Source organism: Archocentrus centrarchus, chromosome 21, assembly GCF_007364275.1.
Source record: "Archocentrus centrarchus isolate MPI-CPG fArcCen1 chromosome 21, fArcCen1, whole genome shotgun sequence".
Classification (NCBI taxonomy): domain Eukaryota; kingdom Metazoa; phylum Chordata; class Actinopteri; order Cichliformes; family Cichlidae; genus Archocentrus; species Archocentrus centrarchus.
The window spans coordinates 33,449,707-33,470,752 of NC_044366.1; the positions used below are offsets into that span (position 1 = coordinate 33,449,707).

General features: G+C 41.1%; 1 pseudogene; it reads left to right on the forward strand.

The window, feature by feature from the left end:
• The first annotated feature begins 19,356 nt into the window (after positions 1-19,356).
• LOC115801321 (uncharacterized) lies at positions 19,357-19,474 on the forward strand (annotated as a pseudogene).
• The last annotated feature ends 1,572 nt before the right edge of the window (positions 19,475-21,046 follow it).

The window sequence follows — 21,046 nt, forward strand, 5'->3', positions numbered from 1 at the left end:
CTGTTAACAGGATGATGAGACTCAAATGTAGATGGAGACCCAGAGGCAAGTTTAGTATATTTACAAAAACACTGAAGAAGGAGGGGAGGGGGTCACTGAAGCAGGGCGGATTAGCCATGGTGAGTACTGCAGGTAGTGAGGACTTTGGTTTGCTCCTTATTCCTTAAGTGGTGGAGTTCAAATGGGCAGCAGGGTTCCTTGCAGAAAGTGAGTAAGGTGCATAACTGGAAAAACTTCACATAAACACAGCTAAGCCTGAACTAATTACCACATTGATAGCTGTAACAACGTGGGTGATGAGCTGGTCCTTTGATGTGCAGGAGGATGATGTGTGAATGAGAAGCAGGTGTGTCTGCCAGAATCTGGTCTGGTCAGATTAAAAGACCTCCAGAGGGTCCTGACAGGCTGGTACGTCCTGCTCAAACTCACACATATTCACACCAGGAGGGAGAGCAAGGAAGGAGGAATGAAGAAGATAGGGGACGCTGGAAGCTGAGGAATCATAACCCATGCAGTTTGAAATGGTCAGGAAATGTTACATTGTTCTAAAGTTAAGCTAATATGACAAGAACTCTCTGCTAACTGCTCCTGAAAGACAGCAGCGTGATGAAGAGGAAGGTCTTATTTAGAAAAGTGTTGGGATCATCCTGGACGTTAGCATCGCCTCTGTTATCGGGTTCATGAGTTCACCAACACTAACCGCCTGTGTTCGCTCTGATAATGTCGAATGCCTCTAGCAACGTCTGGAATTTCATTTAGCCACTTAGCAAAAACCTTCACTGATACACACAAAAACGTCCAAACTCGTGAGCAGGACATATATTTCTGGATTTCTGGGACTGGCTCAAGGATGGATGTATGGATGGATGGACTGAGATGAGATGACCGGTAGTGCAAAATCCAAGCTCATTTCTAGTTTTTAGTACTCTTTTCTGCAACGCTGTATGCTGCAGAATGCATGACGGCTCTTTTTAAAGGTATTTCCAGTTGAATCTTTGTAGCTTCCAGCACTGTTACGCTGTGCAGAGGCATAAAGGCAGTTTGATCACCTTGATATATTTGTTATGAAACCAGTCCTGTGCTTTCACTTCCAGAAGCTCATCACCAATAACCACAAAGATAGTTCTTAGATTTGTCATTCAGTAATGTGGCAAACATATCACCGCTGTTACTTACCGAGCAACTGCAAAAAGTACATGCTGCATTTTTGTGGGATGCTTTTTCCTGTTGTACTTTATTAACCATAATAACATGAATCAGTGGGTGTTGACCTCAGGACTGAATCATACTTTTAAAATGTACATGGGGAAAATATTTATCCGCTCGTTCAGTAACACCGCCGGCTGGAGGTGATTTTCTTATTAAAATGTGTTAGCTGCTCGTCTCAGTATTAATTAACACGGATGATCTTAAAATTGAAATGGAGAGCAATTACATATCTAAAGCTGGCATTCTTGAACAGTAATTTATCAATTAGCCTGAATATTGATGCCAGTAAATTGTTGTTGGTTTGATGCATGACATGAAAAACCTGATTTATTTTCACAGCAGTTTGACTCACTGTCAGGATGAATTTATGCTTTAATGGCCATTTTAGCTGTGAAAAGGAATTACCAGGATATGCACTGTCCATTTAATCTCAGCTTTGCCAGCATGACTAATGTTTTAAATATCAAGGAATATGATTGGACATACACTATACTACCAAAAGTATTCGCTCATCTGCCTTCACACACATATGAACTTGAGTAACATCCCGTTCTTAATCCACAGGCTTTAATATGATGTCGACCCACCCTTTGCAGTTATAACAGCTTCAACTCTTCTGGGAAGGCTTTCCACAGGTTTAGGAGTGCTTATGGGAATTTCTGACCATTCTTCCAGAAGCACATTTGTGAGGTGAGAGATGAGAAGGCCTGGCTCACAGTCTCCCCTCTAATTCATCCCACAGGTGTTCTTCAGGTTGAGGTCAGGACTCTGCGCAGGCCAGACAAGTTCTTCCACACCAAATTTGCTCATCCATGTCTTTATGGAGCTGCTTTGTGCAGTCATGTTGGAACAGGAAGGGGACATCCCCAAACTGTTCCCACAGAGTTGGGAGCATGAAATTGTCCAAAATGTCTTGATATGCTGAAGCATTAAGAGTTCCTTTCACTGGAACTAAGGGGCTGAGCCAACTCCTGAAAAACACCCCCACACCATAACCCCCCACCCCCCCACCCACCACCACCACCACCACCAAACTTTACACTTGGCACAATGCAGTCAGACAGGTACCGTTCTCCTGGCAACCACCAAACCCAGACTCATCCATCAGATTGCCAGATGGAGAAGTGTGATTGGTCACTCCAGAGAACACGTCTCCACTGCTCTAGAGTCCAGTGTCGGTGTGCTTTACACCACTGCATCCAACACTTTGCATTGTGCTTGGTGATGTAAGGCTTGGATGCAGCTGCTCGGCCATGGAAACCCATTCCATGAAGCTCTCTATGAACTGTTCTTGAGCTGATCTGAAGACCACATGAAGTTTGGAGGTCTGTAGTGACTGACTCTGCAGAAAGTTGGTGACCTCTGTGCACTATGTGCCTCAGCAGGTGGTCTAACACCTCATCGCTGAGTTGCTGTTGTTCCCAATCACTTCCACTTTGTTATAATACCACTAACAATTGACTGTGAAATATTTAGTAATGTGTAGGTATCATCCTATCACGGTACCACGCTGGAATTCACTGAGCTCCTGAGAGTGACCCGTTCTTTCACAGATGTTTGTAGAAGCAGTCTGCATGGCTAGGTGCTTGGTTTATACACCTGTGGCCACAGAAATGACTGAAACACCTGAATTCAATGAGCTGGAGTGAATACTTTTGGCAATAAAGTGTATAATGCAAATACTTTTTGTGTGTACAGTTAGTGTTTGAATTAAATACTAGCACTCTACACTGCTTATCTGAACTGAAACCCGTATTTTTTTCACCTGTTAATCTTGAAAATATTTGCTTATTTTTTGAACTGTGTGTTGCATTCAAATGCTGCTGATATTCAAGTTTGATCCTATGCTGAGATGAAGCTCAGTAGAATGGAAGGAGCCACACGGTGGCAGTGTCCGCAAATACTGTTAGCTTGTCTTCAGTATCCACATAAAAACAGCTCTTACTTGTGGCTTCCCCAAATACAAGGTGATTGCACCTCCAGCTAACAAGCCATGTCTGCTGTGACAAGATCTGAAACGGAGATCTCTGCAAAATGCAGATGACAACCCAACTTGGCAGTCTGGGCAGTTGTCCAAAGTCTTTAAATTCCTTCCCCTGTTATGCTTGAGTCACCATGACTCTTCCAACAATCATCAATCAGCAGAGAGGTCACTTTAACAGCCATTTAATGGTTCACGTTGCTAATTTGAAACAGTGGTTAAATCCTCCCACAGTGGTGCCTTTTAGTCATTTTTTATCACATTTTGGTGCCAAGAATATCTGGAACATCAAACAAAATAAACTAGGGGAAAGATCAGCAGCCTGAATACGAGCGATAACAGCAGTGAGCAATGATGGTGACTTGATTGTAAATCAGATGCAATAATAAAATATATAAAAAATATTTTGTTAACGGCAGGAAGAAAAGCATCAGTGTTCTGTTTGTTTAAATCATAAAGCAACGCTCTTGTGGACAGGTGCTCTGCTACCTGGGCAGCAAGGGAAACTCCACCGTTCCAACGGATGGGAACAAGAGACTCCTTTTTATCTGCTCTGTTGACATAACTTAATCCAGTCACATCAGTTCAGATGTCTTGCCAAAATTCTTGTTTTTTAAATTCAGAGAGAAGTCATCGTGTTTTTCTAAGTATGACAAATAGATGTGTGTGCGTGAGAGAGTCCACATGCTTGTGTGTAACAACCAGAAACAGGAGAAACAGCTGAATCTGAGGTTGTGTTACTTCCTTTTCAAAACAGACCGCAATATTTGGTCATCTGAATTGCCTCCAAAAGTGATCCGATTATCTGCTTTGCCAGATAGTACGGTGCTTTCCACCTACTAATGCTGTATAAGTCACTGGCTCTTGACTAACCAGAAGCACTACAGCGATGCCTCTGTGCCGGCTGCAGGCTCCACATGACAGATGTTGTTTAGAAGTTGACCAGCCGGCTCCCAGCTATGACCTGCTGTTGTCCTGGTGCAGAATGACGCAGGTATTGCACAACATTTTCCTTGGATATGACTGCGTGACATCACCAGCTCCTATTAATTCTCACTATCCCAGTTCCCCTGACGTGTGACACGCACTCGAACGATTGCACTGTTATGTGTAAACACCACAAACAACTCAAAGAGCGCATGCATACTCACACGGACCTTCATTGCCTCAGGTCCTGCTGTATGTACAGAGGCACCTGTCGTACATGACGTCATGTGTGAGTCAGGCGAATGCACGCATGCATGCGTGTAGGTGTGGGTACAGGCTCCTGCTGGCTGTGGGATGTTTGCATAATCAGCACAGCAGCACACCTTGGTCACAAGGTAAACTTTCCACTGTGTCAGAGAAAAAGACACTTTTTCACACTTGAGTAGTCCGGGATTGACCTACTTCTGGAGACGGGGCTGATGAGAGGTAAAAGGAGAGCCCTCAGGGTCTGACTGTCCATACGCAAGGATTCATTGTTAGTTTATATGAATAAACCTTTTCTATAAAGCTTCCTTTTTCACTGCATGACAACAATGGTTCTTAAACTGGGGCTCTCCAGCTGGAGCATCTATCATAGGTACATGTCACTAGTCTATTGCTAACACAGAGTGACAGATGATTTTTCACACTCACATGTGAAACAGCTAGCGTCTCTCTTCCCAAAAGTAACCAAAATGTTAAAATCTAATGAAAAACTCCTTCTTATGATCAGAACAAAAACCTTTTGGGAAAGCATGCCTGTTTTATCCAGTTATTCAGGTTATCTACTTCCCAAAGCCTTTCCTGCTATCTTTTCATTAACACCCTTGCCGACCTTACGGCCCTACGATAGACTGGTGACCCGTCCAGAGTTTACCCTGCCTCTCACCCAGTGACAGCTGGGAAAGGCTCCAGCACCCCAACGACCCTGAATTGAAGAAAATGGATGGATACTTTACTCATGCACCACTGGACATAAGTAAAGAAATCTTAAAAAAAATGTTTTTTCTCCGTCTTCAGTATTTATGCTAAGCTAAGCACGCTGATAGTTGGCTGTACCCATGCTGCAGAGACAGAGACATAAAGGGTTAGCCCTTTATGTCTAACCCTAACCCTAAGCACGGACTCTCACTAACACCATAATCTGATGCTTGGTTAGGACTCCTTCCCATCACATTTCATACACTGGGTTGAAAAAAAGAAAAGTCTGTATCAGGAAGCATGCAGGGTGGTGATTGCATGGTGGTGTTTGCCCAGAAGATGTGCTCAGCTCCTGTGAAAACATGTTACTTTTAGACTTTTGTTTTACTTTTCACTCCACTTGCTGTTTAGCTAGAATTATGCAACAAAAACTACTTGGTTAGATTTAGAAAAAGCTCATCTCCTTCAGGATATTATGGGTAATTTTGTCAGAAGCTGAGATAGCAAGGATACACACCAAGAGTTTTATACCTGCGGTGCCTTGACACACTACATCAAATTTAAATGCTGTCAGCTAATTGGCCTGTTTGAAAGCAGCAAATACATTTAAATCTGATAGAAGTCCTGAACAAGCATCCATATGTGACAGAGTTGTGAGTAAGACTTGTCTGACAAGTGCCATAAACAACACTTTAAGATGCCAGCTTTATCCAAATGAGTATTTCATATCCTGGGGCAAAGAACAAGATGTTCCGCAGTGTTAACCACATGCTAGAAGGCAAACTTCTCCCACCAGCTACAAGCTCCTCTCTGCTTGCCACAATAGGCAGTCCGATGCAACTGTGACATCAGCATCACCAACTCATCGCGTCTATTTTAGACTTCAGGGGGACTTCTGAAGGGCTGGCCAACACGTTTTAAATGTAACGCTATGTGGTCCTGCCCAAGCATTGGTTTATGGCAGCTAAATTAGTCAGCTCCTGACGCATAATACAAAAATATGCAAACCAAGATACTTCAGATTTGTTTTACGTTTTTTTTTTTTTTTTTCTTCTTTTAAAGTCAAATCAAACAAATCAGAGTGCAGCGATGTGTTGACATGAAATGATTCCTGGATGCTGCACCAGCTGTGATCTGGCCTCTTTTTGACAAGTATTTATAGTGAGTCATGTCATGTAAACTTGAGAAAGGAAATAGAAATCAACACACTTTACATGAATACACATAATTTCTTTTGCAAAGGCTGCAAAGTCATGCTGCTGTTAGTTTAACTTTGATAATCTTTCTGTTTCTATATGCAGATCTGCTTGGGTTTTGCCGTGCTTCACTTTCTTGCGCTATTAATGGATGTTCAATTTCAAAATAAAAACAAGTAATGAATCAGTATATTTACGAACTAATCATAAACTCAAGGAAAAGTCATTTGATCTAAATTTTAAAATAGAATAACCAAAACCTTAACATTTTTTTTAGTACTAGCTGCAAAATGAGCATAAAGTTGAGAATAACACTGTTATGTTTGCCAAATGCTAATTTTGTGAATGAGAAATTTAAAATCTTTGATTGCCAGCTTTCCGTTACCCCGTGTGTGGCACCGTTGGGTGGTGCTTTGGCAAAACATTGCTAATCTTCTGATGGAACTTGCTGGCTCTGGCCTTAATGTGCTAAAATGAAACTGCAGACATGATTTATTTCTAACATCCCTGAAGTCTGAAGTCAAGGACGCACAGAGCAAATTCTAATGACAGCAAATGAGAGTTCTTGTTACACCCCTTGGCATAAAGCCTCTTTTTATCTTAATGGTTATTTCATGCAAAGTGGTATCATGGCAAAGAGATATTTTTGGTTTTACTCGAGCACTTTTTTTAAGAAAAAAATCCACCTTTGTAAGTTCTGCTGCTTTCTCAATTAAAATTTTGCTTGTTGTATTGAAAACACTGGATATTTGAATTGAAAAGATTTGTATCTCCCCCAAAACAATATCCTGCTTACTTAATCCATAGACCTCACTGTGATTACTTTTAACACTTTTAGCTGACTAAATATTTACTCTAAAAACTGTCTGTACCAGCAAGCATTTGATTCAGCATTGAATAACTGTTGGCTTGGTTTTAAAAAAAGGTACCAAAATGAAAACGTCTGAACATCCATCTTTGTAGCAAGGAGAGGTTATCCTTTCATCAAGAACGAAAGAACTTGGTCTAGACTCTCAAATTCCCAGAAAAAAATGACACAAGCAAAACATTTATTTATTATTATTATTAAACAAATTAATGAAAAGCTAATCCTTCAGAGTGACAATAAAATTTAGGATGTTTAACTATAAATTTGTTTTCTTATCTCACTAAGCTAACTGCTCAAGAAACTTGCGTTTTCCTTCTTCATTGCAATGAGATGATTGTGCGCTCTATCGTCCATGAAAGCAGCTCCAATCTATCCGTGTATGGTGCAGTTTTTGCCATTGTGGCACCACAACCATGTTTGATTGGGGAGATAACGATGTAATATTTCAATTTATTTCAATTCAATTTTATTTATAAAGGACCGAATCACAGCAACAGTTACCTCAAGGCGCTTTATATTGAAAGGTACAATATTTACAGAGAAAACCCAACAGTCAGTGGGAAGGAAAAACTCCCTTTAACAGGAAGAAACCTCCAGCAGGACCAGGCTCAGGGAGGGGCAGTCATCTGCCCCTCCCTGAGCCTGGAGAGTGAGGGGAGAGAGACAGGACAAAAGACATGCTGTGGAAGAGAGCCAGAGATTAATAATAACTAGTGATTAAATGCAGAGTGGGGTAGAAACAGAGTAAAAGAGGTGAATGAAGAAGAAACACTCAGTGCATCATGGGACACCCCCCCCCCAGCAGCCTAGGCCTATAGCAGCATAACTAAGGGGTGGTTCAGGGTCACCTGATCCAGCCCTAACTATAAGCTTAATCAAAAAGGAAAGTTTTAAGCCTAATCTTAAAAATAGAGAGGGTGTCTGTCTCCCGAATCCAAACTGGGAGCTGGTTCCACAGAAGAGGGGCCTGAAAGCTGAAGGCTCTGCCTCCCATTCTACTCTTAAGTATCCGAGGAACCACAAGTAAGCCAGCAGTCTGAGAGCGAAGTGCTCTATTGGGGTGATATGGTACTATGAGTTCTTTGAGATAAGATGCGGCCTGATTATTCAAGACCTTGTAGGTGAGGAGAAGGATTTTAAATTCTATTCTAGATTTAACAGGGAGCCAATGAAGAGAAGCCAATATGGGAGAAATCTGCTCTCTCTTTCTAGTCCCTGTCAGTACTCTAGCTGCAGCATTTTGGATCAGCTGAAGGCTTTTCAGGGAGCTTTTAGGACAGACTGATAATAATGAATTACAATAGTCCACCCTAGAAGTAATAAATACATGAATGAGCTTTTCAGCATCAGTCTGAGAAAGGATGTTTTTAATTTTAGAAATATTACGCAAATGCAAAAAAGCAGTTCTACATATTTGTTTAATTTGTGCATTGAAGGACAAATCCTGGTCAAAAATAACTCAGATTCCTCACAAGCACTTCATCAATGTTTTCTGGGTGTGGTTCCCAAATGGTTTGGTTTGACAAGTGCAAGTGTGTCTTGAGATTCAGTGATAACCATAACTTACTAAAAACTTCTGTATGAACTGCTAGCTTACTTCATCAATACTTTGTAAGAATTCCTTTCTCCTGAAAAAAAACCCATTCGGTCAGAGGTAAGCCCAGTCTATGCATGCAGCTGCTGGATGGTGGTAATCGTGAGATTATGATATACGACAGTGTAGTGTCAGGATTCCGACTGGTGCAGGCAAGGCAGAGGACCCCAGTGCAGGACTCAGATGAAGAGGTTTAAACTTATGGCTTTAATCAAATGACTTGAACGTGGCATAGACATAGACTTGAACGTGGAACTAACAAGGACAGGGCATGGAGCACACAGCAGATAAGACCAACAAACAACTGACGACACGACGAGGAACTAAACAGAGAGACCTTAAATACACAGAGACATAATGAGGGAAAAGGGAAACAGGTGGCAACACAGGTGAACTAACGAGACCAGGGGAAGTAAACCTAAACACAAAGCACAAGGACACAACATTGTCAAAATAAAACAGGAAGTGGCCTAAACATGACACGTATGAAAACTTAACACGGAGGGAACCTAAATACAATTTACAAGAAAACAATGGAAAGATAACTAAACACAGAAGGGCCAAGACAGACAGCACAGGGAAGACCAGGACTAACATGAAAACTAAACAAAGGCAAGCTACAATCCTAATACAAAAACTATAACCAAAACTAGAAATAGAACAAGAACAAAACAGAACTTCACCAATAGAACTCAAAACACTGGGCCACCGGCCCAGGATCATGACATGCAGAGGTTAATCAGGGGGGAAAATGGATCATTTTATGTATGGAGCAAATCACAACTAACCACAGAGGCAGATAACCCATGATCTAAGGAAAAGAGAAAATGTGTTGCGAAAGGTTCTCGTCTTTAGGCTTTAGCTTCATCTGTGATGTCAACCGTCTGAGGGCGTCGTCTGTCGGGAGAAGCTGACTATCGTGGTGCCACAAGCTAAAGAGGAACTGGGAAACCAAATGTCTTTGCCTACTTCAGTAGAGTGCTGGATCTAAACCAGACGCAGCGAGGCCATGTTGTTAGACTGTGTGAAAGTGTCAGAAAAGGTGAAGTTGCCAAGTTATATGCTGGAGGAGTGGCGATGGTAGCGTAAAAATCTTCCAGGTGTCGTGCCTGGGCTTGGTGACACCTTGAAAACTCTGATAATGAAGCTGTTCTGTGCAGATATGAGTCCGGGTATGACGTGTGATCTGGCCACAAAAGGTTTGAAAACCACTGGTCCAGCGCATCATTCAGGATCCCATGACAGTGATTTTAGAAAGACACGTTGGTGTTTAACAGTTTTGGATGGCCTATTTAAATGCTCTGAATACCAAAAATAAAATTCTAGGCAACGGCAATTTTAAACTCTGAGAAAATAAAACCTAAACTCTCCAATTGAGACTGTGACATGAAATAAATGATTGAATTTCCCTTTTCTGTTGATAATAATCCTCCACACTCCAGCAGTTAATTGTTTTAATAAGAGCTGAACTGCAGTTGACTTGCCCAGGAGACGCTAATGGTGGGCCTGTTGTTAGCCTGGACGATGCAGCAGAGACCCATTTGCTCTGCTCCTGAATGATCATGAGGCCAGGCTGAAGCATCTAAATATAAAAGGGCCAAATTAAATTCAAATGACTCAGATGCGTGATGACTGAGACGAGTGACTTATTTCTCCTCAGCACCCTGCTTCAGTCAGTCAGTGTGCTGCCTGCCTTTGAGCAAACGAGCCAGGAGTCACTTATTCCACTCTGGGTCGCCTCTCAAACCTTCAACTGTTAGAGGAAGGAGGTTGGGTGGTATGGGGTGGCGGGGGTGGCGGGGGTTGTGGGGGCGTGAAAGGAAGATGGGTGGAGGGAAGGAGGACAGAAAGACTAAATCAGTTGGCCGCGGAGAGGAAGCTCTGTCATATCCAGGAGGAAGTGTGAGTCAGTGCTCGTACATTCTTCAAGGCTGATTCAGCGCTGCACAGGAAGCGGGAAACGCTTACTGCTGGGCTTTAACGCCAGGAGGGAAAGAATCGTGTCTGGAGTAGTGTAACTGTGAAAAGTGTCCCCCAGTAAACGACAAACTAAAGGAAATAAAAAACAAAAATAACAATATTTGAACACAAACATGGGTAATCTTATCCACAGAAGTGACTCGCTCATTGCTTTCAAGTTGGAAGGAGGTGGCTGCCACTCAACATCGACTCAACACAGACCACAAAAAAGGAGAAGAAAGACTATCAACAGGAGAGAGGCGCAGCGCTGTCAGAGAAGAGGAGGGCAAAGGGTAGCGCGCTGGGTCTTCCTCTTTTTCTTTGCTCCCCAGAAATCTCCCCTTCCCTCTCCCTCTCCCATCACTTCTCAGATTTCACGGTTCCGGCTATAGCAGTTTAACCCCTTCTGTTCCAGTAAAACAGCCTTCGGTTTCAGCTACGTCTGAGAGCCGTAAGTCACTCAGAAGGAGGAAGTGAAAGGCTGAAAGAGCTCACTTAGTTATTATCACTGTTACATCAGTTTACGTTTGTTCCAATCGGGTTTGAACTTTGGTGTCACTCTGTGGAGGTTTTCCAGGTTGTGACCTATATTTCAGTTCAAAGCCAAGGCTGGTGACATCATGGTGGCCATGTGGGAGGTGGTGGTGGTGGTGAAGGGGATTGGGGTAGTTGTTTATAGGATGTCTTCTCCCATTTATACAACCACGGACAGTCTGTCCCACCCAGACTCTCATGGTCACTGCCCCCCCCCCCCCCCCCCCCCGTCCTCGTGATAAAATGCCAGCTTATCACCAGTTTCCATTCAGCTTCTTAGTGCTTATGTAACATCAACCCAGGGAGGAAGTGCTGTCCGCTGCGAATGAAGAATGTATCTGTGTGTGTGTGTGTGTGTGTGTGTGTGTGCTGAAAGGACGGTGTTAGAGTGAGACGACGCGTGGAGTGGAACGAGTTTCCACATGACAGAAAAAGCCACCAAACATGTATGACAGTGGAAAAAGTGTGTTCAGCTGATTACTGCATAGACACACACACACACTCTTTCTCTCTCTCACACTCACTCACACACACACACACACACACACACACACACACACACACACACACACACACACACACACACACACACACACACACACACACACGCATAGATCAACTGGTTCCCAAAGTCTTTCACACTTCTTACAAACACACACACACATCACTCTCACACTGTGTCTCTGTCTCACACAAAACCATGTTGTATTGTACGGGTTGTTGCTAGGAGACAAATTCCAAACCTCTTGAAACAGAGGGACTTACTCCTCATTTCTAAGCTGGTATGTTGGGAGAGAAAAGGGAGAGTGAAGGAGAAGGGAGAAGAGGGATGGGGATGAGGAATGGGGCTCTAAGAGACAAGAAAGCAAGTCTCCCACGCACAAAAGCTTTCGCTCTCAGCGGGAAGAAGTCCACAGACTCATCAGTCTCTCGCTCTGACATCAGCTCTGTTTCTCAAAAGATTCTAGAGGGAATGACGACACACATCCACAGTATCACTGTTGCAAAATGGCTCTGCAGCACTCTTCTTCACCTTTGCAAAATTGAACTATTTTTGACGAGGAATATGAGAGTGACAGCTGCGGCCAAAAAGACTTTTAGTATTCGTAGAAGAAAATTTAATTGGGGATCTATTATATTTTGGAAGCAATGCCTCGGGATGGTGTGCTCAAACTCAGCTCAAACCTAAACGTTTGTATTTAATCCCACCATCCCTTCGCATAGCTACAGCTTTACTGAGGTTCAAATACTGGCTGGGAGGAAAAAGGTGTAATTTTAAAACTGTGTAAATGCCAAATATTATTTTACGTGTTCAAGCGAGTGAAGTAGAAATCTTTGCTTAGCTGAAAATATGAGAATCCCAATAATATTACATTTTTTTTTTTTATTTTAAAAATGAAATGCATATCTGTGGTATTCCCATGTTTTCCTCTCATGTAGACACAGATGATCCAGTCAAACATAACAATACAAACTGTAAATGCTATTTCAGTGTGCCAGAATGAAATCCCTCTTCCACCTAGCGCTACTTATTCAGCAGTGCTATTTAACGTCAATATATAAAATGAAATCATCTCAAGATGAGACAGCATGAAATGCTGTCAATTTAAAAAAGAATAAATATTCCACTCCTACAGATTCCTTAGAAAACAGTGTTCTCTGATTGATTTTCTGCTTTCCTGCGCCGCCCTCGTTTACCTGAACAGGAAGGTGCTCTGTTGCATTTATTGAGACTGGTAGCTGACGTTTGAGAGTAAATTTAAAAAAAATGTATATATAATGTATTTTAGGCATCATGGACCACAACTAAATTGTGGAAGATGCACTGAATGAACATGCAAACTCCACACAGAAAGGGTCCAGGCAGGATTCAAACCAAGAACCTTTCTGTGAAGCAAACGTGCCAACCACTGCACTACCATGTTATTTGAGCTGTTGAGGAGATCCTGAACTTTTCTGTCGGTAAGCGCTGCTGTTTTTATCGCTGTCAGCTGCTGTTAGCCAGCATCAGTGAAACTTTCTCTGCAGTGGATCTAGGATTGTTGGACTCGGACACTTAACAAATAAACAATGTGAGAACGTAATCAAACTGTTTATCAGAGGGAAAGTGTGATTTTTAGGACACTCACATTAGATGGCATAACGTTAGCTTATAACCAGCTGTTGCTGCTGTTCAGTTGGTTCTTGTCGGCTGTCCAGAGACGGGAGGGTCGCATGTGTAATCTGCTGACAATAACCAAATGCAACATGGGGAATAAATAAGCATGCTTATGCATGTTTTTGTGTGTTAGAGCGCCGACTTCAGGAGATGAAGCTTGAGGTGAGGAGGAAGAGGATGAGGTGGAAATGATGGAGGGGAGTGCAGTGGTGGAGGAGGAAAAAGACATAATGAGAGAGAGATGATGAAAATATACATGTACAAATGTTAAATGGTCATATATAATTTGAAAGAGCTATTTGTGATCTTTAAATTTAAAGTAACGTAAAGATTTTCATTCAGTCAGTCAGGCAGAATGACGATGTCCATCTCAGCCTCTTTATTAAAGATAGCATGGCAACATGGCAGCTTCCACAAACTACTGTTACTACTACTACTATTTTTTAATGGATCAATTCAGTTTAGTGCAAATTAATTTTATGTGAAGGCATCAATTTGTTGGAAATATACATTGTAAAGACCATACAATAATTACAGAGAACAGTGCAAACAACCCCCTGTGAGCAAGCACTGACAGTGGGAAGGAAAAACTCCCTTTTAACAGGAAGAAACCTCCAGCAGAACCAGGCTCAGGGAGGGGGGGGTCATCTGCTGAGAGGAGAGAGAGACAGGACACAACCTCAAAAGATCATTTTAACCTTTAACTAATTTTTAATTCAGGCAGTGAGAGCCAATGGTACTTCACAATGTGCTTATAGCTTATATTGATGCACAGCAACCAATTTCAGATTGGGTCCTGAACAATAACAGTCAGATGTTGGTAAAAATGTAATCGAGTAACTAAAGTTTGACTATTTTCCTTGCAAAGTTGCTACTTTTTTCTGTGTATTTTCATTCAATATTTGCTCTAGGAATTTCCAGCAAATGTAATAATGATAAGAAAAGACAGGAAATCTGTTTGTGCCCATGTCCACAACGCAGGGTTTTTCCAGCTTTGAAGTGCAAAAAAGTCAAGATTGAGAGGAAATGCCGAAGTCACTTTCTCTTTCACACAAAACTTACATATGATCCAGTCATTTGTCTTTTTATTGACTTCTGATGTGTGTGTTTTAGCCATTTCCTTCAGTTCTCATTCTTTGTTTGCTTAGATTAGGGCTCCGAAACTATTCACGTGGTTAGTGTTAGAAAAAGATCACGGATTGTTCTAAATACGCTCAGTTTTAACCAAACTCGCCCTATGACAGCTGGGATATGTTCCAGACCCCCTGCAACCCTGAAAAGGATAAGCCAAAGAAAATGGATGGATGGATGGACACTTAGTTTTAGGGTGATGCATCTCCTCAGAGAAGTCATGAGAGCAAAGTGCATGCACAGAACTTTTTTTTCCATTTGAAATACAACAGCTTAAAAGACATGGTGACTATAATGAAAACAAAGCAGGACTTTTTATGTCTTTGCAGAAATAGAGTTTGTTTTTGTTACTATTTCACATTTTGCCAGGTGGGCGCTGACTGAAAGCTGTGCATGTACATTAAAAGGAGGAAAGGGCGGATGGTGTTCAGTTTGAGAGACTGCAGCTGGCCTGTATTGCTTTAGATTATTTGCATTTCTTATTTTTGATATTTAACCTTTCATCGAGACTCTCCTGACAGCTCCTGTGGCGAGTCTAGGCCTGCACGCCACTAGCATGACTAAAAGTATGCATTATGAAGCTTGTAAAGTATTAATAGGCATGTTTTAAGGGGTTAAAAAAAACAGTACCTTGAGCCCTCTCAGCAGTAAAATCTGCCACTGTGTGTCAATCACAGTGGCAGTCTGTGCTTATAATGTCATTACCAAGGTAAATGAGGCCCTGAACATTCTTCATGAAAGCATGCACACACACATACAGAAAGACACCCAACCTTCTGTCATGTGCTCTTCATTTCCATCCCACCATTTCAGCTGCTCTGCTATGTACTCATTTCCCCTTTAGTGTTGGCATCTTCTCAGCTTCCGTATCTCTCCTTGCCTCTCATGCTGTGAAATGCAGACGTTTTAGGCAAAAGAGAGAAATCTCACCCTTATATGACAATGCTGTCCCCTTTGATGGGTCTATCCCTGACACTAGCTGATCCTCTAGCCTATAAAGTCACATACTGTGGTGTCACGAGGTCAGTTGCCTGTCTGTCCATCTTTCTGACACGACAGGGATTGTGCTGCATGTTTTGCACGGTCAGGGTTTCCCACAGGATGAAATCCAACCAGAATGCCGATCTCACGGTTGTCCCGGCCTTCGTCTTGGCTCTCTGAGCTTTCTGTTGATAAGGGACTTGATGTGAGAGATATAAAGGCTTCTGACAGAATGCATTTCACTTGCACTTTACCTCTGAGTTTGTGCAACCACAAATACCTTAGGGTCACCTGCTGTGGCTCTGTGTTTACCACTGTGTCACCTGCATGATGAGGAATGATGAAGAGACTCTAATCTTTAGGAACGTTTCAGTAAATCAAGGCTAACACAGTCTCTGAACACGTGACTGACTTATTCCATTTGGGTTTTAAAGGCAGAAAAGATTACACTCATGTTGGGCAGCATACTGGCCCCTGAAGATTCGATTCGATTCGATTCAATTCAATTCAATTCAATTCAATTCAATTCAATTCAATTCAATTCAATTCAATTCAATTCAATTCAAATTGTATAGCGCCAAATCACAACCAACAGTCGCCTCAAGGCGCTTTGTATAGTGGGTAAAGACCCTACAATAATACAGAGAAAACCCAACAGTCAAAACGACCCCCTATGAGCAGCACTTGGTGACAGTGGGAAGGAAAAACTCCCTTTAAACAGGAAGAAACCTCCAGCAGAACCAGGATCAGGGAGGGGCAGTCATCTGCCATGACTGGATGGGGGTGAGGGGAGAGAGACAAGAAAAACAACACACAGGACAAAAGACACACTGTGGAAGAGAGACAGAGATTAAGTATTATCAGAGTAAAAAGAGGTAAATGAAAAGAAACAGTGCATTATGGGAACCCCCGAGCAGCCTAGGCCTATAGCAGCATAACTAAGGGAGGGTTCAGGGTCACCTGATCCAGCCCTAACTATAAGCTTGATCATAAAGGAATGTTTTAAGCCTAATCTTAAAAATAGAGAGGGTGTCTGTCTCCTGAATCCAAGCTGGGAGCTGGTTCCACAGAAGAGGGGCCTGAAAGCTGAAGGCTCTGCCTCCCATTCTACTCTTAAGTATCCTAGGAACCACAAGTAAGCCAGCAGTCTGAGAAAGAAGTGCTCTATTGGGGTGTAATGGTACTATAAGGTCTTTGAGATAAAATGTGGCCTGATTATTGAAGACCTTGTATGTGAGGAGAAGGATTTTAAATTTTATTCTAGATTTAACAGGGAGCCAATAAAGAGAAGCCAATATGGGAGAAATCTGCTCTCTCTTTCTAGTCCCTGTCAGTACTCTAGCTGCAGCATTTTGGATCAGCTGAAGGCTTTTCAGGGAGCTTTTAGGACAGCCTGATAATAATGAATTACAATAGTCCACCCTAGAAGTAATAAATGCATGAATGAGCTTTTCAGCATCACTCTGAGAAAGGATGTTTCTAATTTTAGAAATATTGCGCAAATGCAAAAAAAGCAGTCCTACATATTTGTTTAATATTTGCATTGAAGGACATATCCTAGTCAAAAATGACTCCAAGATTTCTCACAGTGTTACTGGAGACCAAAGTAATGCCACCCAGAGTAAGTATCTAGTTAGACACCATGTTTCTAAGATTTGTGGGGCCGAGCACAAGAATTTCAGTTTTATCTGAATTTAGAAGCAGGAAATTAGAGGTCATCCAGGCCTTTATGTCTTTAAGACATTCCTGCAGTTTAGCTAATTGATGTGCGTCATCTGGCTTCATTGATAGATAAAGCTGAGTATCATCTGTACAACAATGAAAATTTATGCAGTGCTTCCTAATAATACTGCCTAAGGGAAGCACGTATATTGTAAATTAAATTGGTCCTAGCACAGAACCCTGTGGAACTCCATAATTAACCTTAGTGTGTGAAGAAGACTCCTCATTTACATGAACAAATTGGAGTCCATTAGATAAATATGATTCAAACCACTGCAGTGCAGTACCTTTAATACCTATAGTATGCTCTAATCCCTGTAATAAAATGTTATGGTCAACAGTATCAAAAGCTGCACCGAGGTCCAACAGGACAAGAACAGAGATGAGTCCACTGTCAGAGGCTCTAAGAAGATCATTGGTAACCTTCACTAATGCTGTTTCTGTACTGTGATGAATTCTGAAACCTGACTGAAACTCTTCAAATAAACCGTTCCTCTGCAGATGATCAGTTAGCTGTTTTACAACTACTCTTTCAAGAATCTTTGAGAGAAAAGGAAGGTTGGAGATTGGCCTATAATTATCTAAGTCGGCTGGGTCAGTGATGGCTTTTTAAGTAGAGGTTTAATTACAGCCACCTTGAAGGCCTGTGGTACATAGCCAAGACAGATTGATTATTTTTAAGACTGAAGTATCAATAAATGGAAAGACTTCTTTGAACAGTCTAGTAGGAATGGGATCTAATAAACATGTTGATAGTTTGGAGGAAGTAACTATTGAAGTTAACTTCGAAAGATCAACTGAAGTGAGATTTTCTAAACAAATCCAACAGTGATCCAAGTGGTCCAAAAGATGAATCCAAAGGTGTAATTCTGTACAGATGTACCCTCACCAAACACTTTATTAGGTACAATTTGTTTGAGATAATCTGAGTTTTGTGACATGGCACATTATCCTTCTTGAAGCAGCCATCAGAAGGTACACTGTGGTTATGAAGGGATCGACACGATCAGCAACAATACTCAGGTAGGCTGTGACATTTAAATGATGCCCACTTCTGTGCCAAGGAAACATTGCCTACACCATTACACCACCACCACCAGCAGCCTGAATTGTTCATACAAAGAAGGATGGAGCCATTGATCCACATGCATGCTGATTATGCCAAATTCTGACCAAATATCACAGCAGAAATTGAGATGCAGCAGACCAGGCAACAGTTTTCCAATCTTCTATTGGCCAAGTCTGGTGAGTCTGTGTGAACTGTAGCCTTGGTTTCTAAGATTACTGTTCTTAGCTGACAGTAGAGGCACCTGGTGTGATCTTCTACTGCTGTAGCTCATCTGCTCCAGGGTTCACATTGTTGTGCAGTCAGAGATGCCCTTTTGCCTAGTTTGGTTGTAACAAGTAGTTATTTAAGTTTATTTTGCCTTCATATCAGCTTGAACCAGTCTGACCATTCTCCTCTGCCCTCTGTCGAAGAACTGCTGCTCACTGGTTATTTTCTCCTTGTTGGATCCTCTCTGCATGGCAGTAGCCCACTAACTTCATATGGGCTGAACCTCTGAAGTGTCTGAACCTCAGTAATTTTTTTTCAAAACAATATAGTAAAAATTTTTATGAATACATGTGTGATGCTCTAGGTGGTTTTTACTTTGAAAAGACTCAACAGGAATTCTATGAGATTATGATCCACTTTGCAGTGCCTCTAATTGGGTTGTGTTCAGGGGTTAGGGTGACACATGACTCATTGGTTGGTTTAAGGCACAATACGTGAATCAGAGGTGCAGTAGGACCAGAGCTACTAAGTAAGTAACTTTTCCCCTTGTGTTATTTTAATTTCAAGTGAAGAATAATTATATATTTTGTTGTATTTTTTCACACGAAACAGAAATCTTCCATAGTTCTATAGCCACAGTATCCAAGCTGTACAAAATAGTCCTTTGCAGTTTTCAAAATTTCTGGTTTTGTGTATTGAAACTCTGAGACCTAGCCTCTTCAGAAGAGTAGCCTTTTCTACTGGTCATAAGAGGTGCTAAACCTTAAATATGATATGCAACGCCAATTCCAAAAAAGTGGGGATGTGTAAAATGTAAATAAAAACAGAATGCAATGATTTAAAAATCTATACTTTACTCACATTAGAGCCTACCACCCTGAATCCGCCAGATCTCATCTGCTCTCTGAAGCTAAGCAGGGGCAGGCCTGATTAGTACTTGGATGGGAGACCACTTGGGAATACCAGGTGCTGTATTTAATGTACTATGAGTTAAAAGTGACTCAGGCATATGTGGGGAAAATCTTATTTTGGGTGCTGTTTATGTTCCACATGAGTCTATTTATCCCAACGCTGACTCATTTGATATTATAGCTGATGACTTAATTATGATTAATAATATCTATGAGGATTGTTCAGTTTTATTCCTAGATGACTTTAACGCCGGTACTAGTTGCTTATCTGATTTTGCTGATATGGATGAAAATCTCACCGTTTCCTGTGACTTACATGTTGAATATTTTTTTGTTTGATGGTAGTGAGATGGATTTACTAGGCATATCAACTCCAAGATATGATCAAGATAAGAAGAACAATAATAATGGATACAAATTGATTGAACTGTGTAAAGCCTCAATGTAAAGATAGTGAATGGTCGGATGGGATCTGATCTGGGAGTGGGTGAATTTACTTGCTATAAACCCAATGGTAAAAGTACTGTTGATTATGTTATCGTGAATCCTAAATTGATGTCCAAAATATATTCTTTTGAAGTTGATATGTTTGACATAAATCTCTCTAATGTCCACTGCCCAATTAATTTAAGTATCAAAACCAAGTACACATCGAATGTGTTGGATGTTTCTTATTTATCATTAGAAAGTAATCATACTCCCAAAGCTCAATTATAAATTAACTGGGATTCAAGCTTAGCCAATGAATTTAGGACTGCACTTGAAAGTTCATCTGAAGTGACTGGTAAATTAAATGACAGAATATCAAGTTTAGATCTTAATTCTGTTACACAGAATGATATAACCTTTTAACTCGGGAACTGTGTTCCATATTTATTGGTACTGCAAAACAATTTGGCATTAGTAAAGAGGTTTGGTTTACGAATTGTAATAGGCATAACTGTAAATCAAACAAGGATTGGTTTGATGATGAGTGTAAATCAGTTAGGGATAAATATGTGAAGTTAAAAAATAGGCTTAGAAAAATCAGAACAATAGAATCCAGATGTGAATTGAAAAACCTTTCTTTGATTTAGTTGACAGATGCTCATTATGAAAGAAACTGATTGGGTATGGGTTAAATGGCAAAATTTTTAATGTTATATGCACTCTTTACAGCAATGCAAAATCTTGTATTAAGGTTGGGTCTAAATTATCAGATTTCTTTAAATGTAATGTGGGGGTAAGGCAAGTTAAAAACCTCTCGCCATTACTTTTTGCTATTTATTTAAATGACTTTGAGAATTATTTGAGTCAATCTTGCAAAGGTTTAAATAGCCTTGCATCCAAGTTTTCTGATTTTTTTTAGTAGTGACGTGGTTGAAGTGTACATTAGGTTATATGTACTTCTTTACACGGATGATACTATTGTTAAAGAAGAATCTGGGGATGAGTTACAGCTGGCTCTTAACTGTGTTTACAAGTACTGTAAGGAATGGAAACTCACGATTAATACATCTAAAACCAAAATTATTGCTTTCTTCAGGGGTAAAATTCAGAATCTCCCCATTTTCCAATTTGGCCCTGATAAGATCAAAGCTTGTAGTGATTATATTTAGGTACCACATTCAATTATAATGGTAACTTTACTAAAGCAATT